At 43.4% G+C, this 23,977-nt stretch overlaps 1 protein-coding gene across 3 annotated transcripts in view; it reads left to right on the top strand.

The window, feature by feature from the left end:
* Window positions 1-1,165: 1,165 nt before the first annotated feature.
* The window catches only part of RALY (RALY heterogeneous nuclear ribonucleoprotein), a 70,509-nt gene continuing 47,697 nt past the window's right edge, over window positions 1,166-23,977 (top strand). Inside the window, exons 1-2 of one of the 3 annotated variants that reach the window (XM_039864111.1) lie at window positions 1,166-1,397; window positions 2,368-2,610. The gene's annotated coding sequence lies outside the window, so the exon portion shown is untranslated. The remainder of the gene's footprint in view (window positions 1,398-2,367; window positions 2,611-23,977) is intronic. The other 2 variants (XM_039864110.1, XM_039864113.1) reach the window with 2 other exon arrangements.

A 23,977-nucleotide genomic window follows, 5' to 3' on the forward strand; every position in this document is an offset into this window, starting at 1 on the left:
TGAAGACTTAAGGGCAGTGGTCCTCGTGTGCTTTCGGAAGACCTCTCCGGCTGTGCCACGGAGGCTGGAACACTGATTTAGGTGAGGGTTTCTGACAGAGCTATTCAGGAGAGGGGACCAACACCCAGATCAATTTATAAAACGTTTCCTGCACCCCAGAAAGGTAAAGGTACTTGAATCTAACCTTTGGGGGGGGGGTTGTGGGAGTGGCTCTTCTTCCCCAGACTCACCCTCACGGCTGCCCGTCAGCCCATTCCCAGCCGAGGCAGCGAAGAGCAAACCTCGCTCAGACCACGCACCTGGGTCCTTTAAAGTGAAAAGACCTGGGGCTTCTTCCTACTTGGTCTCTTCCGCATCCCTTGGGCACCGCCCCCCACGGATTTGTTTGGGCCCCATCTCTAGGCCCCGCCCACCTCCAGCACCACCCCGCGGTCTTCTTTTGGGTCACGCCTCCTTCCGGCTCCTCCCCAGAGTGGCCACCTTTGGGCCCCTCCAGCCTTCTTGGTTTCCGGGCCCTCCTCCTCCTGTCTCTTTTCAATCTTTCCTCCCTTTTGGCCTTTTCTTCAGCCCCGCCTCCCCCAGCCTCGCCCAAGCCTCGCTCCATCCTCGACTCCTCCTCTGGGCAGACCTCCCTTTAGCCTCAAACACAGCCCCTCCTTTCAAGCACTGACCTGCTTCCCGGCTCTGCGAGGCCTGTACTGTCTTCAGTACCTTTCTCTCACTCTTCTCTGGCAACATCACCCTCTCGGTTGCCACCTACCTTAGGCTCCATACTGGTGTAAGCGAGTCTCTATTCTCGCCCTTAGCCCCGCCTTTCCAGGGGTCCCATCTCAGTCCCTCCTTCCAGTCAGGCCCCGCCCCGGCCCCTCCTATCTCCTCTCCCCGCCCAAACTCTGGACCTTTCCAAGCTGGGGGCGGGGGGAGCCTGCGTTCCTGGGAAACCGGTCTGTGTCAGGGCGGGGTTGGAGACGACTCTGCGCTGGTGTTACCGTGTCCTTCTTCGGAGACGGAGGCGGGGTAGAGGGAGGGCCTGGGGTCAGGGCCGGAGTGGCGGGCGGGGCCGAGCTGAGGGAAGCTCCGGGCGCTATCACCTCCGCCTGCCTCAGTGGTACCGGCCGAGGGAAGGACTCCCGGCTGCGGAGCTCGCGCCGCTGTCAGTGCGGCTGGGCGCGCGAGCGGCGCGGGTGTAGGGCGGGTAGAGCTGAGAAGCTGAGGGGGCGGTAGCGGCGGCGGGGGCGACTCCGGCGCGTGTGCTCAGCTCCTCACGCCGCGGCCGGTTCCGCCTTCTTCCTTTCTTCCTTTCTTCCTCCGTTCCTCCCTCCCTCTCTCCCACCCCCGAGTGCGGCGGCACCGCCTTCTTCTGCGCCGCGCGGCTTCCTCCAGACCTCTTGGCGTGGGTGAGTGGGGGCCGCGGGCGTCTCCTTAGGGTTGTATGTGTAGGGTGTTCCTTGTTCCTTTTTGGTCGCCCACTTCTTCGCGCGGGCTACTGCCTATTTTTAGCAACTCTTTTTTTCGGCCATTCTGGGAGTCCCGGGAGCCCGAATAAGTCCCAGCTCCCTCCCCCCGAACCTCATCCCACCCACCGCCCTGGGTCGCCGGCCCGGCCCATCGGCGCCAGCTCCCGGCCACCTTGGCGTTTCCTGCCCGCTTCCTTCCCGCGGACCCGGCCTGGGCCAGGAGTTGGCGGGGTGGGCCCGCGCCCGCTCGGAAGTTGGAGTCTTTTGTGCTCGCGCCCCGCCCCGCCCGGCGAGGGGAGGAGGGTGGGGAGCGGAGGCCGCGCGGGAGAGGCCTGGAGCAGGCGGGCCTCCGGCTCTGGCCGGGTCTCGGAGTTTCTTCCGGCTTTCTCTCCCTTGCTGGGTCTGCGGGCACCGGAGGCGCGCAAAACTGGTCTTGCTTCGCACCTCATGGGCCTGAACGCCTCCTTGGCCCCCGCTTCTGCGGGTCCTGAGCTCTTTGCACACCTTGGGCTTGGAGAGGATCACCAACAGGCCCTGGAGCTGGGGCGGTGGTTTGCTCTTCAGGCAGCCCCTTTTGCCGCCGAGCCTCAGTTTTCCTCTCTGTGAAACGGGGGAACGTCGCCTTGAAGGGTGTTTGTGGATTCAGGGAGGGAAACTAATATGTGAGAGAGTATTTAATACCAGAAGGTAACATTTAATGGATTTGACTCAGGAACTTTATAATTATAAGTCTTAATTTCATTTAGTGCCCACGGCGACCTTCTGGACTTATCCTAATTTATAAAAGCAGAAATCAAGGCGCAGAGAGGTTAAATAATTAGCTTCAAATCACAGTAGCCACAGAAGTGTAAAGCCGTGGTTGCTAGCACGTGTTATTTACTTAGTGTGAGCTTGTATAATCCCTGTGCAGAGGGAATTTGACTTAACTTTGGGTCACGCCGTTGGAGACATAACTACGTTCTTCCTGATTCCTGGGCTACTGTCCATTGTATTATGGATGAAATCCTGTTCTAAGGCTACTGGGGGTCCAAGGGAAAGGAATTTCTTGCAAGCATTGCCCATTATAAGTTGATGGGTGGAGAAGACTCCAGACCTCAAGCACAACTCAAGTTCCTTTGACTCAAGGAAAGCTTTAATCATTATAAACAGTCAGGTCCGTCCTTTATTTTGTTTATGGCATGTTCCTCCCCCGACAAACCTGACATATTCTCTATAGTGTTTAGATTTATAGCTCCTAGTTGGCAGAGGGGGAGCAGCAAATGGCTCAAGTCAACTGCTTCAGCTCTCTACCTTCAAATAGGATTTTATTTCTCCTATTTTCAGATAAGGCCCAGGGGGGTAAAAGTGAACTAAAATTAACTTTGGCAAGTGTTCTACTTTTCCATTGTGTTTGATCTCCGGTGTGGGGAGTGTCTGAAAATCAGGCAGGGGAGTTCTTAGGCCAGGTGTTGGGGTGTCTCCTGATGTTTGCATTAGTTTTTTGGAGTCTGGAGGTCTGCTGTGTTTTCCCTTTTCCAAGATTCTGGGTTTAGGAGTTGTATATAGGAGCTGGAAGGAGTCTTACAGATCATCTGGCCTAACTTTTTTATCTGCTAACCTTGGAAAGGGGAAGTAAGTTGTGTGAATTCACTGACTGCATTAGTGGCAGAATCAAAACTAGGATTCCCAGTCTTCTGCCTTCGGCCCAGTAATATTTTTCTTTCTATCTTACCTTGCCACCTTTTGAAAGAGTACTAAACTGCTTATGCAGGCCTTAAGACCAGGAATCCTGAGTAAATTGAAATCACAAGGAAGTTTTGTAATCCCAGCCACTCTCCGTGCTTCACATGTAGCATTAAAAGGTGGCCAAGCTTTGCTCTAAGTCACCACTTTTATTGTATAATACTTTATTAATGGCTTGTAGTACTCTTCTGCAACGATTTTCTGATTGCATTTCTAACCCAGTCCTGTGAGGGAGTTCGAGAGCTTGGTTTATATCTCCTTTTTGTAGCTATAATTGACAAATTGAGACACAGCAAGGATAGGGTACTTGCCTTATTAAGATCACCAAATTAATAAGTGCTGAGGAGAAGACACCTCATGCGCAGAGAATTTGATGTGATATCATGAACTAAGCCCTTCATTGTGGATCTCTGAACTTCAGTTTCCTTATCTGTAAACTCTCACACAGTTGTGTGGGGACTATGAGAAATGTGAAAGTTTATTACAGTAGCTGTGAATAGGAACAGTAGCTAACATTAAGTAATTACCATGTACCAGTCACTGGACTAAGGACTTTATGTGGAGCATCTCATTTAATTTTCAGAGTAACTGTATAAATGAGAGAGGTTACATGACTTGCTCAGGGTCATGTAATTGACTCCTGCAGACAATATAACTTTACAGCTAGTGTGCTTTATTTTATAAAAATATACATAATATAAAAGTTACCATTTTAACCATTTTTAATTGTACCGTGTTATTAAGTACATTCACATTGTGGTACAATCATTGCCACCATTTATGTCTAACGTTTTTTCGTCTTTCTCCATTGAGACTCTACCCATTAAACACTAACTCCCTGTTCCCCTCACTTCCCAGCCTTTGGCAGCCACTGTTCTGTTTTCTGTGTTTATGAATTTGACTACTCTAGGTACCTTATAATCATATATTTCTTCTTTCGTAATTGGCAGTGCTGGCACTCTTAGTGCCTCCCTTAACCTCTATGTACTCTATAAATGCAAAATGATTATTAGTCCGAATCTGCAGTAGGGTGCGGCATGCAGCCCTAGAGCAAGAACCCAGGCTAGTTATACCTCTGGTTAAGCTTTCTCCTCCTTTCCCCCAACTCTATGGAAGTTCCTCATCACTGAAGCCTTTTTAGAAATCTCTACTTCTCTGTATCTTCCAAAGAGACTTCCTACCCTTGAAATAGAACCCAGAGGACTCTCCATCCTTGTCTTGTTTGTACCTACCTTTCTGACTATCCAGGGTTTGGGCATATGGGGCAGCAGTGATCAAGAATAGCAGTGCTGTGACAGCAGCTCAGATCAGAACTACTCAGAGGACGATTAAATGGATTACCTTTATGAAATGCTCCCTCTTTGTGCCCTCCTCTTTCCATAAAGACACACAAGAGAGATTAGCTTTTGTGTTCCTAGAGGGTGTTTATGGCTGCTCATTGCTTCCAGGTGGTTAAGATGGAGTTTAATGCTGTATTTAGCTTCTCAAATTTCCCTTTGTTTTGACTTTTGTGTCCGTATATTTGAGAGGTGTGGAGTGATGGTATGTATGATGTTTATGTCTGGGAAAGGTAGTTAGAATTTTGTCCTGATACCAACAGGAGGGTGAGATGGGGGTGGGTTCTGGAGATGGGTAATAAGAGAACAAACATCTGAATGTGTTGTGCTTTCCTTAAAAAATCCAATGGTCTATATTAAAGTCCAAATCCCTGAGTGATAATGAGGTCAGAGTGTGTTGAATTATTTATTGGATAGACTCTTTTAGTTGAGGGGTATTAAAGTCATATTGACCAGCCAACCACCTGGCTAACATTTGAAATGCTACCTGTTGAGATTCTGTTTCATTGGGCACCTCATTATTGGCAAATTTCCATTCACTGAATAATTATTAAGCATGCCAGGAACGGTATTAAACTTGAGGACTTGGGTTTATACAGCCTAGTGGAGAAGACGTGCAAGGCAACAGGTAGTGTGAGAAGTATTGTGACAGGGACAAGAACCATGAGAGCACAGAGGAATGGTAAGTAACTCAGCCTTGGAGGTGACGTCAGGGAAAACTTCTTCAGAGGAGTTGGCTAAGCCTAGACCTCAAGGAAGAAAATAGACATAAGCCAGGAAAAGAAGAGTTATGGGGAGTCAAAGAGGAGACTGATAAGACCGTTCTAAATAGAAGAAATAGCAAGTCTAGAGATGGTGGGAGTGATAACTGAAACTTTTGGCCCTTTTTACTCTATCTACCAGGTACTATCCTAAGCATTTAACCTGTGTTAGCTCATTTCTTCCCATAACCTCCTTGAGAGGTACCTGCTGTTCTCATTCTGCAGGTGAGGAAATAGGGCCAGGGGTTTAAATGAGTATCTCAAGATTTCTTGAGTATAAAGCATGAAATGAGTGGGTGTAGCAAAAGATGAGACTGCCAAGATAGGCAGAGCAGAGGCCAAGTCATGAAGGGGGCCTTGTTGCCCAGGTTGAGGATTTTGGACTTCATCAAGGTGAGGGGACCATGATCCCGTGTGCATTTTAGAAAGCTATCTTTGGCTACCTGCTTAGGGAATGTATTTGAGGGCTAGAACACCAAAGGCAAAGCGACCAGTCAGGAGGCTTTGCAGTAATGCCGGCAAGAGATGATGGTGTTTTAAATGAAGTGTGTGTGTGTGTGTGTGTGTGTGTGTAGAAGATGGAATTGAACGATACGACAAAAAGATTGTTGGAATGGAGAGTAAGGAAGAAATCAAGGATGACTTCTAGATTTCTACTTGGCGTAGTCATAATATAGATGGGGATGCCATGTTTATTGAGGTGAGGACACAGGAGAAAGAGGACATAAGAGAGCGGGGAGGATTTCTCATGCAGGGTCTTACATTTGCTTTCATTTATCTTCTAGTTATTCCCGTTCTTCGTGGGGAAGGCCAGGGTAGGAGGGAGCAGTAGTGAGGGAGAATATGGCACAGAAATGTAGCTATGCCTGGCTAAACTGGATGATGTAAACACCAGTTTTGGAAAAGAGAATCTATTAGCTCCTAGACATCCAGGCCTTGCACAGCTCTGAATACTGCTTATGTTAAGCTAAGGAAACCTTACTTTTTCTCTAAATAGTGTCCTTTCGCACTGCTCTCTCCATGTGCTAGTGTGTTCCTAAGTCACCTCTGCTTACTCTCTGCTAGATGCTGGGAAAACAAAGATGAGTAAAACAGCTTGAGTAGCTCACATCGAGAACAGCAGCAAATCTCAGTAACTTAGATACAGTGGTGGAGGGAGAGAGTGGGAGCAGGTCAGGGTGGGACAGGATGGAGAAAGAGACAAGAAGGGATTTTTATTACGGACAGGAGTCAGGAGACCCTGCTCTGTGCTTCAGTCTTTTTGTCAGGTGGCAAAGGTCCAGGCTTATTCATCTGAATAACGATGGAAAGTAACGTAATGACTCCCAGGGTCCCTTCCAGCAATAACATTTTATGATCTAGATGATGATTTAGATAAAATATCTCTTGGAGAGGTATTTTCTTTCTCTCTGCCTCTTCCTTCTTTCCCTTCCTCCCTTCTCCCCCTTTTCCTTTAGGCAGTGGTAGAGGGGTAGGAGTGGCAATAGCGTTTTCACATGAGTTCTATAAAAAAAACCCCTAGTTTTATTCAATTTTAGATTCATGTGTAAAATTTACAACTAGAAGGGAGAAGATGACAGCAGTAATGTTAGCCTGCTGTCCTACAGCTGCCCCCCGGGTACTGTAAGGAAGTTTCAGATCCATGATGGTGAGTAGACTCTCAGGACTAGAGAGAGAGGGGGCAGTGGGATAAATTGTGAACCTAGTATGGGCCTGAGGATCATTTGTTCTGGTCCCTGTTACTAACTCAGTATGTGGGCTTAGCCACATACTCTGGCTTGTTTCCTTATAAAATAATGTGGGAAGTTGCTGGAATTCTGCAAAGGTCCAAAGGTGGGGGCTGAGGACAGTAAGGAATTAGAGGTTCCTCTGGTCACCTTCCCCTCCCCTCTTAAGTGAATAACTATAGAGTCAGGCAGCAGCCAAGTGTCATTATTACCTTCTCTGTTTTCTACAGCCTTTCCTTTTTCCTCAGAGTTTTAGTGTCTTTCTGTCACTTCACAGTGGCCTTCATGTGTGTAAATGTGTTGTCCCTGCTGAGAGAAGGAGAGGAAGGATGAGTTATTATCCCTAGGTTCTAGCCTTCACCGCCAAGGAGCCATGTAGGCTGTCCACTGCCCCCTGCCCTCTGCTGGTATAGGAGCGGAGGATTTGTGGTTGAATATTCAGGTTTTCTGAGGCTGAGACACGTTTTTGGAGTGCTTCACTGAGTAAAGTGCAAATCTGGCCATCCTCCCAACATACCCAGTGCACTTCTACTGGGGGAAATAGCATTCAGTGGGCTTTTGATGCTTGCCAAACTCACATTAATTATAATTACCTAATACTCTCTGGGATCTCAGTCTTCCTGTCTGTAAAGCAAGGGTATTGGACTAGATAATCTTGAATAGTATTTTTACCTCTCAACGATCTGAATTTCTGGTTTTATGGAAGTGGCTTAAGAATTCCTCTCTGGAAGGAGAAGAGGCTTTGCTGGAGCATCGAGAGTATCTCCGAGGGTTAAATTCAGGGTTCATAGATACTTTCCAGTATAGAAACAGATGGATATTACTTTTTAGAGTGGACATATTGCTGAAAAATTGCTTGTGAGATGAATTTATCATATTGTTTGCTGAGTTCCATTATAAATTTGGAGCTGTTGTCCCATGGGACGAACTTGGAATCCAAGACTATAAAAAATTGTATTTACATATGTAGCAAACTGTTTAAAACCATATAAAGGGAAAATAAAAACTATAAGATTCCCAAACAGTATTAGGACTGGAAAAACACTAGGCCAGAAATTTGCATTTCCTTAGTGATTTAGCTTTATGAGATAGTAGAGGACCTGTACTGAGGTTACCTGACCCTTGAAATGCCATCCATAGGGACTGAATACTAGTTTCGTTTGTCAAGGTAAGAATCATTGCTTTATTCTAAGTAAGTATTCTCTTTTAGAAGGCCAGGTTTTCTTCATTCCAGAGGCATTTGTCTGGTATTTAGCTGTCTCTTGTTTGTTTTATTAAGGATTTAACTAAGCCTAGTTAAAGGTACTATTTGCATGGTGTCTGTTGATCTGTTTGTCTACTTTCCTTTGTAATTCGTTGCTAGTGAAAGCAAGCTTAGCAGTAAATTTAAAAGAAGAATTTTCATAACTCCTTATTTCTCTAGGTCTGAGTCTCCTTTCTGGAATGTAGAATCATGCTGCACTGAGAAGTCCAATGTTGTTCCTTGCTTACATAGACCATTTTAAAACTCTGGGACTTTGGGCAGATAGCTGTAAGCTTGCACTGAGAAATGCAGCTGCTGTCAATATATTAATGATAGCTGTGCCTGAATCAGTTGAACACAAGCATAACTTTTGTTTAGACCTTACCCTAAATTGATTTTCACATCAATTAAAATCAGGTCTTACTAAAATTAAGGTTTTAGGTAGAGTTACCATACTAAGTAGGTTACCTAGTTGTAACATGATTATGCTTGGAAGTCCACTACCTTCCATCCCTAAGCTCAACCATTCATGCTAGGATTTTGGAGTACCTACTATCTATGGAGAACATTAAAACCAAGCAAGACATCATTCATGCCCTCAAATTATTTTCAGTCTTAGAGGGAGATAGAAAAGTATGACAAATTTTCGCTGCTTCTTAACCTTGCTGACCTGGCCCAAATATTGAGTTGAGGGTTTAGACTAGATAGCAGAATTGATGGATGTATCACTAGGCAAGGAGGCCCTTTTGAATATCTGACTTCCAGTGTTTAGATTTATTTTTGGCTTTCCCTTCCTCTCTCCCTTTATTCTGTGTGTTATCCAGATGTTTATCCTCTATTGCTGAGGCGGCCAGCACCCAGTGTGTAAATTCAAGAACGTTAGGGTAGGAGACAGCATTGTCCTTCAAGTTTGGATGTCCAGATATCTGCCTAGTGCTTTCACTATTCTCCTCACATCAGTTCTCTGGCTGACTTCCAGAAAGATTTGATATTGTCTGGCTTCTTATTTAGGAATGAAGAAAATTAAGTTTCATATCGAATCATTTTAAGTTTTATTATGCTCAGTTTTGAAATAAAATAGCTCTCAGTTTGCTTATAAGTGATATTATTTGAGGTGTGGTTTCTGGCATTTGATCAATTTGTGACTTATTAATTATAATTAAATTGTGGTTCTTGAAGCCCATTGCCACTATCTCTGCCAGCCTTCTTTGAACACTTTGTAGGATGGAACTTTAGGAAATTGAGGGAACCTTGAGCTTACTCTGATCTTGAAAGGCTCTTCCTTTTCCCTCGCCCCTACCATCAAAAAAGAAATGTTATTTGGGGTGCTGTGTTGTGTTCATGATTTCTTCCAACAATTTAGCATTGCCCGTGAGATCTAGAAGAAGAGGACATATGCTTGTGTTTGGCTCAGAGGTTAGGAACAATATTGAAATCAATTGGCCAAACTATGTAGGCCACTGAGTGCCTTCCTTGGTGCTGTGAGGGGTGTAAAATGTCTCTTGCCTTCAGGGAACCTGGTATGGTCTTCTTTGGGGAGATAAGATAATCACGAAGATGTGGCTGATAATAAGGCAGTTCGGTGTAGAGAGCTTGGTTCAGAAGACTACTGTCTGCTCTTGCATAAATTTGGCCAGATAAATTGGAATAAGTCCCTGCATAAATTTGGCCAGATAAATTGGAATAAGTCATTTTTCCTCTCTGAACCTCTATTTTCTCACCTATAAAGTGGGGTTAATATCCTATATTTTGCCTTCTTTACAATGTTATTGTGAGGAACAAGTTAGATAATGTTACCAAAAGTACATTATAAAACCAGAAGACATAATTTATGTGTGAAGAATCCACGATTCATTTGTCAGAGGTAATAGATAAATGGCAGAGTTTTCTATAGAAGAGGAGGTGTCTCTGGGCTGGAGTGATCAGGAAAAGTGGTCTGAACTAGCCTGTAGGGCTGGGAGAAAAAATGATGGAAGTATTTAGACAGGACAATGATGGAGCACAAGACTATAGGCAAAACTGTTTAGAGGCAACAGTGAGTGAGTGTTCTCCAACCTCATAGTCAAGTCATAGGATAGGTGCGTATGTTTAGCTTTGGTATTTATTGCCAGACAATTTTCAGAAGTGGACCAGATCACAGTCTCATCATTGGTGTATAAGAGAATTCTTGTTGCTCCATATCTTTGTCAACAGTTAGCATTGTCTATCATTTTCATTTTAAGCCATTTTGATTGATGTGTAGTTATAGAAGTGATATTAAGAACTGTAATATGAACTCTCAAGTAGTAATACCACAAAGGGGTACAGCTATTGGAAAGTTCAAAGGAGGGAGAGATTGCTTCATTAGTGGGGGTGTGGTGCCCAGGGGACATTTATGGAGGAGTGAATATTTGAGCTGAGCCTTGTAGAATAAAGATAGCATATATTACCTAGCACCGTCCCAATTTCTAATATTCTGCCTGGGCTTGTGCTTATAAATTATGAAGTACCAATATTTCTGTGCCTAGACCGTATGTTTCAGACTACCCAGAGGCAACACCCAGATATCTTCTCTCAGTTGCTGTCCTTCTCTCCCTTTTTCTGGAAAGTATGTTCACAGGAGATTTAGACTGCAGAGATGGAGAGAAGAGGACATTCTGTGCAATGGGAACAACTTGAGCAGAAACACAGATGAGTGACTAGGTGGAGTGCATCCATATTCCTGCTAATGAGCAGAGGGAGAGGACGTGTCCCATACTTTGAGGGTGGATGATACCTTCTCAGAGTCTCCTGGAGCAGATGGAAAAGGTCATACTATTCCTAAACCAATTTGTATTTAAACTGGATAGAAGGATGAGAATGACTTTGCCTATAATTACATCATTTCAGCAGTCACTTGAAGTATGTTGAGAGTTTGTCTTCTCTTAAAATGGAAGGGGAGGGAGGCAAATGCCAAAACCTAAAGAGCTTAGTCTTTCAGAGCTCATCTATTACTTGTATATTTGCTCAGGGAAAAATTGCCATTTTTTTTGTCAGCTTTTATCCTGCCAGGTGGACCCTAGCTGGCGTTTATTTTCTGTAGTTTTACCAAAATCGCTTTGAAAGGCTGGCATGAACATTGATCATGTCGTGGAGCCTTGCTTCTTTGTTCTGTCAGCAAATATTAGAAAATGTACCTTAAATTACCTGGTTGGGGAAAATAAGGTGGCCCTGCCTGCTTCCAGAGAGCAGCACTTTGATGTTAAACATCAGTCAGCTTTTGATCCTGTGTCAGACCTGGGGTATTTGTCAGGAGAGACTGGGGGGTGTTAGAGCTGCCACTGGGGACAGTCACCAGAGGGTATCTAGGCCTTCTGTCGAGGAGACTAGTTGAGTACTTCATTAAAAACCTGGTCTAGGTTTTACACCTAATTCCATTTTTCATATTAATAATAGCTACCATCAATTGGGTGTCCACTGTGTTGAGATACCATATTTGGTACCTTACCTTCATACTAATAGAACTGATATTTCCTGAAGGTTAATATATACTAAGCCCTTTGTGTGTGTATAGAAATCTGTATAATACATATTTATATAAATCTTATAAATATATTGTATGAAACATATGAATGTATTATGTATAAATCTATATATATATTTAAAAATCAGGTTTATTCTTACCTCAACCCTAAATAGTAGATTCTCTTGATCCTCACCATAAAGATAGGAAACTGAGACATAGAAGGTTAAGAAATATGCCCATAGTCACATCGTTAGTAAATGGAGTACTAGGATTTTAACCTAACCAATTCTTCTTTATTTTTCATAGGGAAAATTTCAAATATATACAAAGTGGCAGAATAGGTTAATGAAGCATGGTACATTCAGCTTCAACAGTTATCAATTCGCGGTCAGTCTTATTTCATTTTTACGCCTACCTACTTCTCATCCTGTGCTTTGAAGAAAATCTCAGCTGTCGTATTTTGTCCTTAAATATTTCATAGTGTATTTCTAAAAGATGACTAAAAAACCCACAAAGCCGTGATCACACCTTATAAAATTTAACAATTCCTTAATACCATCAAAATCCAGATTATATTCAAATTTCCAATTGTTTCATAAATGTCACAATTTTATTTTTATAGTTTGTTTGATTTAGGATTCATAAAGGTTCACACATTGTAATTGGTTATATCTTTTAAGTCTCTTCATTTATAAGTTCATTTCTAGTTTTTGCTTTATTTGTTGAAGAAACTGGTTGTTTTTCCTGTAGAGTTTTCCATGTTCTGAATTTTGCTCATCGTTATATCTGTGGTGTGTTTAATGTTTCTCTATCTTTTGTATTTCCTGTAAATTGGTGGTTGTATCTAGAGGGCAATATCTCTTAATCCCCATGGCAACCCTGCAAAAATAGTTATTATTTTGCAGATGAGAAAACAGACTAAGAAAGGTTGGGCGACTTGCTCAAGGCCTCACAGCAACCTTGGATTTCACACAGACCTTGCCTTCAAAGCCTTTTGTTCTTTTCACTACTCATTCATTTGTGAGTTTGGGCAAAGCATTTAGTTTTCTGGCCTTTAGTTTCTTTGATGTATAAACTGAGAGCTCTTACAGGAGTAGTATTCGATGTGTCCCTGGGTGGGGGACTGCTCTAGATCAGCGGTCCCCAACCTTTTTGGCACCAGGGACCAGTGCTCCTATGAGAATCTAATGCCTGATGATCTGAGGTGGAGTTGAGGCGATGATGCTAGTGCTGGGGAGGGCCTGCAAATACAGATGAAGCTTCACTCGCTCACCTCCTGCTGTGTGGCCCAGTTCCTAACAGGCCACGGACCAGTACTGGTCCATGGCCTAGGGGTTGGGAACCCCTGCTGTAGATGGAATGCTCTAATATTGAAGGGACTTTACCCCTTTACCCAGTTATAGTGCTCTTAGTCCTCTGGGACTAGATGAATTATCTTAATTTTACTATGACATTTTGGTGCCCCATTGGCTGGTATGTCTGTCTCCTGGCTTGTTTTAGGACTTCCCAAGGACAGCAGACTAAGTCAAGGATCAGTGAACCTTGTCCTTGTAAAATTGCCTTTTTTTTGTGTGTCAGTCTCTAACACTCACAAGCTGGAGGAAGTGGGTCTGATGCCTCATGAAACCATGACATCTAATAGAAATTAAAACTGTTTTACTTCTGAGTTACTACCTGGTCTTTTTAACACTCTAGTTGTAATGAACAGCAGCTCCTATGTGTTGAAAGTAGGTGACTTTATGAGTAAGTGACTCTTCTTGCTGCCTGTTTTCTTTGGCTTTTTGTAATTACTGTAATATCATCATCCAGTATGTGGAGCACCATAGTAATTTCCATGACAACTGATCATGATTTCCCATATAAAAGGAGGAAGCTAATACGTGTTAGGAACTCTAAAACGATATTGGGCTAAGTTTTTGTGATGCTAGAAGAATTTTGAGCTGGGAAGGACTTTTCAGAAGCAACTGCCTAATTGAAACTTTTCCTTTTGCGGACAAGGAAACAGAGGTCCAGAGAGGTTAACAAGTTGCTGAAGGGGGTCACTAGTTGTGGAGTACACTCTAGATCCTTAGCTTAGTGTTTGTGCCTCCTATTCTGTGTGGCTTCTTTCCATTATATCCCACTGGACCATAAGCTCCACAAAGGCAGGAACCATGTTTGTCTTGTTAATGTTTTCCCAGTGCCTACCCTAGGATCTAAGTGTTTTTTGAGTGAATGGATAAACTGTGCTGGAGTTTCTAAAGCTGGGATACATGGCTGCATATTAGATGATACATGAAATCACAGGATAAAACATAAAAGTGTCTACTACTCGTATTTTGAAGTTGGATTGGTTTGAATATTGTAACTGGTAATTTAAAAGTTTACTCTTACATTTTCATGTTATGGAATAAATGATCAGTTAGCATGAATTTTTTAGATAAAATGAGAAAGCATCAAATAAATTACAGGACTGTAGTAGGCCTTTTGACCTTTTTACTCCAGAGAGTCTAGTGTTGCCAGATCTCTGATATTTTTAAGAGAAGCTAGAAATCTAAGTTTTAAAAAAATGAGATCTGATTTTTAAAGTTGGCAGTTAATTTAGAGGTTTTTAAATAACTTGTGTGGGTCAGACAAGACACGTCTTTGGGCCTGAGCATCTGTTTGTAACCTGTGAGATAAACAGGTCTGGGCAGGAGCTAGTCTTTGGATAGGGCCAAGTAGATGATGGTGTCAGGGATGACTGGCATTCTGGGTCTGGCTACTTCTTGGCTTCAGACTGGCCATAGCTCAGAATGAAAAGAATGAAGTTAAGACTTGACAGATTAGGAAAATCCCCACATTAAACATCACCCTGTTTAATGGCAGCTTCTGTAAACTCGCCGATGTCTCAGCACTTAGCATCATGTTTTGCAGATGAAACTATGGTCCAGAGAAGCAGAGCTTTCCTCTAGGGGACCCTAAGCAGCAGCCATAGGTCCTAGGCAGGCCCTGTTTTAAGTCCCAGAACTTCGTTTGATACCTCTGCTTCACACATTCTTAGTGTATTGAGCAGGCGTCTTCTTTGGCATACTTTGGGATGGTTAGTAGAGCCAGGTGAACTCCACCTGTTGGTACAGCCATATTATCCTGAGCAAAGGGAGGGTTGAGGTGGCAGTTATAACGTGCTCAGCCTCCTTTTGGTGCAAAGGATCTTTTTCTGTCACTAGCTTCAGACTGACCTTATTTTTTCTATCTAGAAGATGTAGAGGACAGCTCAGCAACAAGGAGTTTTAGTGCCAAGCGAAATCCTTCCCTCCTTCTGCCTTTTTGATTCTTCTCTTCCTCTTTAGTTTCCTCCCCTCCAGCTCGTTCCTCCTTGAGCACTCCTACCCTCCCTTCTGCATCACAATCCACTCCCCCAACCTTTTATACCTTGTTTTTCTCTCACTGTTGCCATCTTCTCTGCCACTGCTATAGGCACAGCCTGGAGTTGGACCTGTTTTCCTGGGTTTTTGAGAGGATTTGCTTTAAAGTAGGGCAACTCAATAAGGCGATTAGACATTTTTAAACTGTCCCCTCTTCTTTACTCCCACCCCAGGTTGGAAAGGATAAAAATCTCAGCTTGTCTTGGCTACAAGGCTCATACAGTCTGGTGCTACCTCACTGCTGTCTTGGGTTGGGCAGCAGCATGGTGCTTAATACCCACTGTTTCTCTGTGCTCCTACTCAGTAGAATAACTTTGTTTTGACCATTCCATTTAAGTAGAAGTCTCTCTCAGCTTCCTTGCCCCTTTACCTGACAAACTCCTACTCATCTTTTCATACCAGTTCAAATGCCACCTCTTCAATAAAGCTTTCCCTGATCACTCCATAAGCAGAATTAATTTTGATCTCTATATTTTGCTTCTACTTCTATAGCTGTACTTTGGTCCTGTATCACACCTGAATCTGCTCTCCTTTATGGAGTAGAGAGACCTTATGGGCCAGGGGATTTTGTGCTACTTATCCCTGTTTTCCTGTTCTCTGTAATAGACCTGGCACAAAAAGTACTTTTAGAATGAATGACAGAAATGTATGTGTACCAATAACCATGATATAAATTTGAATGTTAATTGCTACAAGTGAAATATGAGAGAATGATCTGGTAGTTTATGGGAGTTTTTGATAGATAATTTCTAATTAGAAGAAACGTTGGAAGCTTCTAGAAGCTGGGAGCATTTGAATATGCCCTTGAGGATTCAGAATTTTATTTTGGTAAAGATGATAGGAAGGTTGGTGTAAAAGCAATAAGGAAGTACAAAGATCAGGCCCCACCTACTAATTCATCCACCCCTTCAGCCAGATTTCTGCTAGAATGTGTGCTAAATTTTTCTGGCTAAAGGAGATTCTCTTTCTTCTGTCTTTCCTACCTTTTTTCCTTCTGTTCTTTCCTTCTCTCTCTTTTATGACCCACTTCCCTTTTATTTTTGGTTTCTTCTCAGCCCTTGCCTTTCTTTCATCTTCTCCAGTCCTTTTTAAAAATTTTATTGTTTACTTTCTCTATCTACTTTCTTCTTTCTTCCCTTCTTCCCTAATACAGGAAATCTAGGCCTTTGGGTTAAGATATGAATCAGTTGTATAATATTTAACTTCAAATAACACCTCCCCTTGTGAAATTGAGAAAGTAATCATGGTGTAATTGTTTCTTGTCTGTCTCCTGTTTTATTGGCATTGACTTTTTTAACCACTCCAACCCTAGGGGTGTCATTATTGTTATTATTTTTTTAAATAGTTGTCAAAGTGTCAATTTTAATGAGAAATTTCTGCAGACAGGCCTGCCCTTTAGTGGTATGAGCCTTCAGGCAAAGCCAGGGCTGGATGAGTCAGAAGTGCTCATGGATCTGTTTTCTCATGCATATAGGTGTCTAGGCCACTGAGATACACACTCCCTTCTACAGGTCGGTATGCTTTGCATCACATACACAGTTGAGTCACAAAGGTACACACATCTCTTTCATAATCCATACTATCTCCCTTACACCTTCAAGTTATCTACCCCCTTCTGCCATGTACCCACACATCTTCCTATACCCCTGTCCCACTGTTTTCTACCCAGAGACCTAGAATTGTGTGTGCTGCAAAAGAATCTGTGAGCCTGTCTCCCCACCCTGTTAACTCCCTTACATATCCACACAGGTCGTCCTCTACACAGACATGTCTCACCCAGATCCCTCACACTTAATACCACACTATCTCCCATTATTCCTTACACCTCTTCCTTAAGTATTTCTAATCATGAGAGACATTTTAGTGTCAGACTAGTTTTGAAAGGAAATGTCTTTGCTGACAGCCAAGCTGCTGAACCATTCGGAAGTCTGAACCATTTATGACAGGTCCTTTGACTAAGGCCCCTAGAATAACCCTGTTATGGTGGGGGTAGGGGAGGGCTGGATCAGACAATAGTGGGTTTCTTCTAAATGGCACTTTTATGACCCAAGATGGATTTGATCCTAGGTCCAAACTTAATCCTATGATTTCAGGGTCATTTCTATTAGAAAATGATCATATACTTAGCATAAGAGCCAGAGCATATGTTCCAAATCAGACTCTCTGGGGGTGGGGCCTAGAAAACTGTATTTTTAACAAGTTCCCTGAATCCTCCTATTGTGTAGCCAGGTTGAAAACATTTAATTGAAAGAGCTAGAAGTAAAAAGATAGGCATTATTTTCCTGTACCACCTTGGACAAGTTATCTTTTCTGGACCTCAGCTTTTTCAATTATAAGAAAACTCAGGCTCATAAAGGACCTTTTCAGCTCTAAAATTTCAGGCTGCTTTATGATGAGATCAAGCTAGGATCACTTTCTACCACAAAAGAGTTTGTTCTCTGGGTCTGCCCTGAGTAGGGCATTTCAGTCTGGCCAGAGGCCAGCAGAGGCAGCCTAGGCCCTGACCTTCTGTCAGAAGCACTGACACAGCTCCTAATTAGAATGGATCGATATGGGCCTGCATCCAGGCCTGGGGAGCCTGGGAGGAGGTCCGAGGAGTGCTCCTAGCTGGGGAAGATATGATTACCATGAAATGGATCTAGTTACACTTGTCAACACAACAATTCTGCTGGGATAGCCTTCCTCCAGTGGGACCAGCAGGCAAGGTTGCCTTGAGCAAATGGGGAATGGTTAACTTGTATCACCCTTTGATATATTTTTCTCACCTTTATAAACTCCTATACAATATGTTGCTAGGTACATAGTACAGCAACCCCCACCCTACCTCACCCCTCGCCCCAAGATGGAAAAATCACTCACTGAATATCTACTAAGTGTTAAATATTGAGTTAAGCCCCTTTGTGTGCCTATTTCTCCTAACAATTTACTGGGATACCTTGGAAAAGGAAACAAGCTCAGTGAAGTGACTTGGCTGCTCTGTGTCACATATTATGTTCTGTGTTGTAATATACTACAACATTTCTGAGTATTTGCAGCACTGATTCCAAGCTGATGAACTATTTTCTACCATGGCCATCCCTTATCCTTCTACAGAATGAACTGGAGTTCAGGCCCTCTCCCTGGAGCCCTCGACTGGAGGAAATTCTTTAAAACTAGTGGTGAGGAGGATGGGAGGAGATGTTCTGCTTGCTTTTGCTTTCTCATCTTCTTTCCAAGGTCCCTAAGGAATGAGCAGGCTCTAATGGGAGAGATCAATCATCATTTGGGATCAATGGGAAGGTTTCCTCCTGCATGGAGTGCAGAATCAGGTTTCTGAACTGGCCCTGTGCAAGGAGGGGGAAGGGACTCATGGCTGGATATTTCTAGGCATTGTAAAACCTGCAGGCTTAACATGCTCAGCTATCAATGTGGTCAGACCAAATTCGCTATACGGTTATGTCATTCAGCAGATATTTGTTAATTATCTCCTATGTGTCAAGGCTTGTGCTAGTGCTAAAGATTCCCAGATGAAGATTCAGTCCCTGCCCTGAAAGACCTCACAATCTAGCATCAGAATCAAACAAGGAAACAAACCACAGTATTGTGTATGCCTTTATAGAGGCACATGCAAGGGACTTTGGGATTACAGAGGCATGAAGGTGAGATTTCCTGGAGGAGATACTTGATCTGTGCTTTGTAGGAAGAGTAAGAGTTGAAGCAGGCAAGGAAGGAGGGCACTACAGACCAGAGAGCTGTAGCATATCAGATTAACAGCCATTAGCCCTTGCCCCTTGTCAGACTTAGGGCAATTATAACCATTGAATAGCAGTGACACAAGAGCAGTAGGTGGGGAGAAGGAGGTGAGTTTATTAGCAGGTGCTGACTGAAACTTAGTTTCAGGGAGGAAACGAAGGAAAGCTGATGAGCAGCAGGCCTCTGTTCCTCTGGGCCAGTCCTGCAGAGGTGCTGGGGGTTCTTGGTAGTGGTTTGAATGCTTGTGTAGCCCAGGCACTCAGCTTTGCTTCTCTGCTTCACTCAGCCTGCCCCTCCTTTCTGTGTTCTTTTTAAAAAAGAAATTAATGGAATCTGTTCAGAATACCCCTGAAATGAAATTACATTTTTAACTCTAATTACCCTAATTAAAACTTGACAGCCGTAATCCTGGAATGGCAGATATGCTAAGTACCCCATGCCTGTGACAAGCTCACTTACCCAGAAGGAATGTTTTTCTGTTCTGGGCTTAGGAGAAAAATTCTTTTGTGTGTTCGTTTTGTTTTTCCCTATCAGCATTTTAGTCTTTGGCTTCCCCAAGCTAGGATAACCATACTTGTGGGCTACAGACTTGCCCAGGACCCCTAATTTCAATAGAGGTTCCTATGTATCCAGAGGTGATGCTCCCGATGATTCTTACCACATACCTTTGAGTTCTCTCTTCAGCTGTGTGCCGTGAGCCTTTCTCTGCCTTTGGAGACCAAGGGTTTGCACTTACCAGATGGCTGTCTGCTGATCTGGGCTAAATCTGGATCTGGGTTCAGTTTATGGATGATAGTAAAGGATACAGTTTGAGGTCAGGGATAAGGCATTCTGAAAAGGGGATCCTTCTTTAAACATCTCAGCACAGGCTAGAACCACCATAGTGAAATTCCTGGTCTTGGCTCTTACCTTAACTAGTTACCTGGCCAGACCCAAGGAACATGAGGAGGAGGGAGAGGTGCCAGCTCTTGAAGCAGACCAAAGGGTCCGTTGATTCTGTGAGTCATGCTTCTGTTAAAACCATATATCCCTAGGTTCTAGTGACCTCTGCTCAGCCTAGAAGTCTGAACTGTCAGACACTGGGTGCTATGTTAGGTACTGTAAGAGTTGAGTAAGACATAGTCCCTGTTCTTGAGAATCTTAGAATTGTGGAGAGGCAGTGATGGGTGAGGGACAGCTATAGATATATATATATATATATATAAATGTGTATATATATATATAACTATATATATATATATATAACTATATAGTCAAAGCTATATATATGTAGTTATATAGTTATATAAGGCACAACAAGCAAAGGCTTCTCACAGATGTTGACATTTGAGTTTGTCACTGAATAGGCAGTATTATCAGAGGAATGGAGAAGGGCATTGCATGTGTTAGGGAACAGCATGGGGAAAGGTAAGAAGTTGATAGGTGACACCCTGCTGTAATTGGAGTACAGTGTGCAGGGAAGGATATGGTAGAGGATAAGGATGGAGTTTAAACTTTATCCTGTAGCAGAGGTGATCCATTGAGGGTACAGGGCTATGGTATGAGTGTGTATGAGAGATTGGGAGATAGGGAGATTGGAGACAGTAGATTAGAACAGGTGTCAGCAAACTGAGCTCTTGGCTCAGTCCAGTCCGCTACCTCTTTCCATAAAGTTGTGCTGGAATACATCCACACTCATTTGTTTTCATCTTTGACTGCTTTCATACTACAGTGGTAGAGTTGAATACTACAGAGACTGCTATAGCCCACAAAGCCTGAAGTACTTATATGTCCCTGTGCAGAAAATTTTGCTGACCTCTGAATTAGAAGAGAACTGTGAAAGTTCTGTAAGAGAAGATAAATGTCAAGACTAGGCCTAAAATGGATTGGAGGTGTCAAATGAGACTTTTCAGAAGAAGGGACAGCATGATTTACCAGAGAACACTTACTCTACCTCTCAAAACTTTGTAAAGGTCAAATATACCAGAAGTCACCATTGTCATAAAAGGACACAGGTATCCTTAGAGCTTTGACCCCTCTGTTTATTTGTCTGTCTCTTCTACCACTCTCCCCTACTTGGGAACAGGGAATATTTAGTTGTTTCCCTGCATCCTCAATGAGTCAGTCACTGTCTATTGAATGATCCTCTAAAACTAAGTTCCCACATCTGTGAAAAGGTCTGGATTTGCCCTTATTAGCTATGTGACCTTGGGCAAATCACTTCCTGGGAGTTCATAAGAATGTGAATAGAACAAAAAAGAATCAGATTCTTTTCATGGTGCAGGGCTCTTAGTCTGCCACTTCTCTATGCTTCACCCCCAGTTTGTAAATCTGAGGGCCCTTTAATGGGAAAGGCAGATATCCTAGAAAAGCTTTCTGCACTCAAACATAGTTTGAGTTGAGACGTTGGGGATGGATGAGCAGAGGGATTTGAACACTCAGAGCAGTTGGTGTTGTGGGAGAGGGGCTGATGGTACTTCGAGAACACCCTGTACCCTTCCCTTTCCCTAACTGCTGGCACTTGTTCTGGCCAAATTGAATTTATTTCTACTCTTCAACTCTGGAGTATATTAGGTCCCTGCAAAACTAAAGGCTGGATTTATTTCTCAGTCTTCTCTCCCAGCCAGAAACTGTTTACGTACCCCTTGATATCTCTTGATGCCTCTTCCTGCCACTGCACTGTATCCCCCATGCCTTCCTTTTCTCTAGAACATTGTGTACCTGTCTGTCCTGTAGGACAGAAAAAAACACTTGATGAGGATACCAGTGATGGGGATACCAGTGATGGGTTCCAAACTCATTTCTCCCTTTAGCTTACTGTGCGACCTTAGCCAATTTGTTTCATGTCTCTGGCCCCTCTGTAGGATCCAGTACAAATGACTTTAGCCACTCCTTAGAATTTGGGATGTTTTCTTTAAGACTCCAACTTCAGAGCACAGCGTTTCTCCTTTTTTCTTTTTACCCATGTTGTCCCCTCTCCTTTCGATCTAGAATATTTAATATAAGCCCATACCTCATTTGCTTGGAATTCACTACCTTTAACTGTGAGGAGAGTAGTCATATCTCTAGCTGTTTTTACTGGTGGCTTCCAGAAACTGGTGCTTAGTCTAATTACTAGAGTGAAACAGACCCTGGGGGTCAGGTCCAGCTGACCCTAGAGATGTTCAACAAGGTACACAGTCTTTAAGATGGGCAGTTTAGTTCAATACAAACATTTGGCTCTGGGCATTCCTAATACAGTAGAGGAAAAAGGGCATGGCAATTTACATACTTTTTTTTTCTTCATTTATCTCAAAACTCTGAGATAGGTGATACCCCTATTTCACAGATGTGGGAACTTAGTTTTAGAGGATCATTCAGTAGACAGTGACTGACTCATTGAGGATGCAGGGAAACAACTAAATCCCTGTTCCCAAGTAAGGGAGAGTAGTAGAAGAAACAGACAAGTAAACAGAGTGGTCAAAGCTCTGAGAGGATACCCAAGAGCAGTTAAGTAACAGTTCCTAAGGATATCCAGAACCAAGGCTCAAACTTACATTTGTCTGCATGATATTTCTACTATACCATGCTGCCTTCCCTGCAAAAGGGTAAGATGAGTTGGCAAACTCAAGTTCAAGTCCACGCAGTCTCTAGAGTATGGCCACTGGTGGGGAGGCCTAGCCTTGGGATTCAGAGCTGGACTTTAGTCCTAGGAGGGCCTGAGGTGTTGAGTGACTAAGGCAAGGCCTCTCACATGGACCTGGGTCCATTTAGAGAATAGAGCACATGATTTTGTGCCCTCTAAAAGGTAAAACCTGATGGTCAGCACTGATAATATCCTGAAATACCACAAGGAGCCCCACAGTCAACTCTGGGGTATAGGAGAACAGGGAAGAATGGTTAATATCCAGGGTCTCTGAGTAGGGGATGGGAATTAGGGCTAAAACGATATTAAATATTTTCTACCTGGAGTCAGAATTAGTTTGAGGACTGGATTTGAGTTACTGAATCCTACCCAAAGTGATAGTGATAGAAAATGAGAGGGAAGGGAAGAGATTTTAGAGGCTGAAAGGAACCAGTCTTCAGGTTAAAAATGTAAGCCTATTAGATTCTACAGATTATTCCACCTTACAAACTTGAACCATTTTCTTCTGAACACAGTCTGCAAATGCTGGCTCCTTGTCTTAGAGACCCTGTCTTTCTTTTTGTCTGACTGTGGCTAGGCATGCAGTCCATGGCTAGCACTGGGTCATAGCATCCTTCAGTCCTGCTGTTTCACCTCGAATCCTCTCCTGTGAAGCCCCTGATGGTGTTAGATTCAGTTTCTTCATCTGTGGTATACAAGGATTGGGCTGCAAACTGAGGTCCTAGTGTTCTGTACTCAGGAGCTCCTTTACCCACCAGATCTGAAGTTCATTCTTAAAGCTAACTCCAGCCCCGACCCTTGGTATCTATAGTTTTCACATAACAGCTGAATCCCTACTAAGATTCACAGATTTTTTTATTTGTCCATCTACTTGTGATTTTAATTTTGGGGTAAAATAGTCACTATTCCTCAAATCCTGGCCTTCTAACTGGAACTGAGGTTCTTGGCCTGAGTCTACAAATGCAGAGCATTGTCATTGCTTTTTAAATACCTATTCAGAAACTGATATGTGAACTTGAAACTTGGAGTTCTAGGCTCCTCATTGAAGATAACCTCTAATGTCATTCTCTACTGTAGGAAGTCTGGGTGATGGGGGAAATGCCCTGACTGGGAGTAAGCAGACTGATTCTGGCCCTGCCACTGACTTCCTCCTGTGACTCTAGACAGATCCTCTCCCTACTCTAGTCATACTGCCCCTTCTGTAAAATGGTGGGGCCTCTTCCAGCTTTGGTCTCATCAGGGAAAGAAAGCCATCTTCTACACAGTTAGTTGTAGAGCACTGTCTGGCCTAAGCTTTGCTGTGTTGGTTACAGACTATAAAGCCCTAGATTCTTGCTTCCAACTCTGGAGGGGGAAGGGGAACCATCCAACTGTCTCATTAGCATGGAGAAAAGAAAACAGTAATTACTTGTGCCTCCCTTGATGATTCCTGTGGGTTGGTTCTTCTAGGGAAGGAGGAGGGGGAAAACGAGACAGCTTCAGTTGAGGAGGGAGAAATGCTCTTAGCTGCCCAGAAAATGCAGA

This window comes from Pteropus medius, unplaced genomic scaffold (assembly GCF_902729225.1).
Source record: "Pteropus medius unplaced genomic scaffold, Ma_sr-lr_union100, whole genome shotgun sequence".
NCBI lineage: Eukaryota > Metazoa > Chordata > Mammalia > Chiroptera > Pteropodidae > Pteropus > Pteropus medius.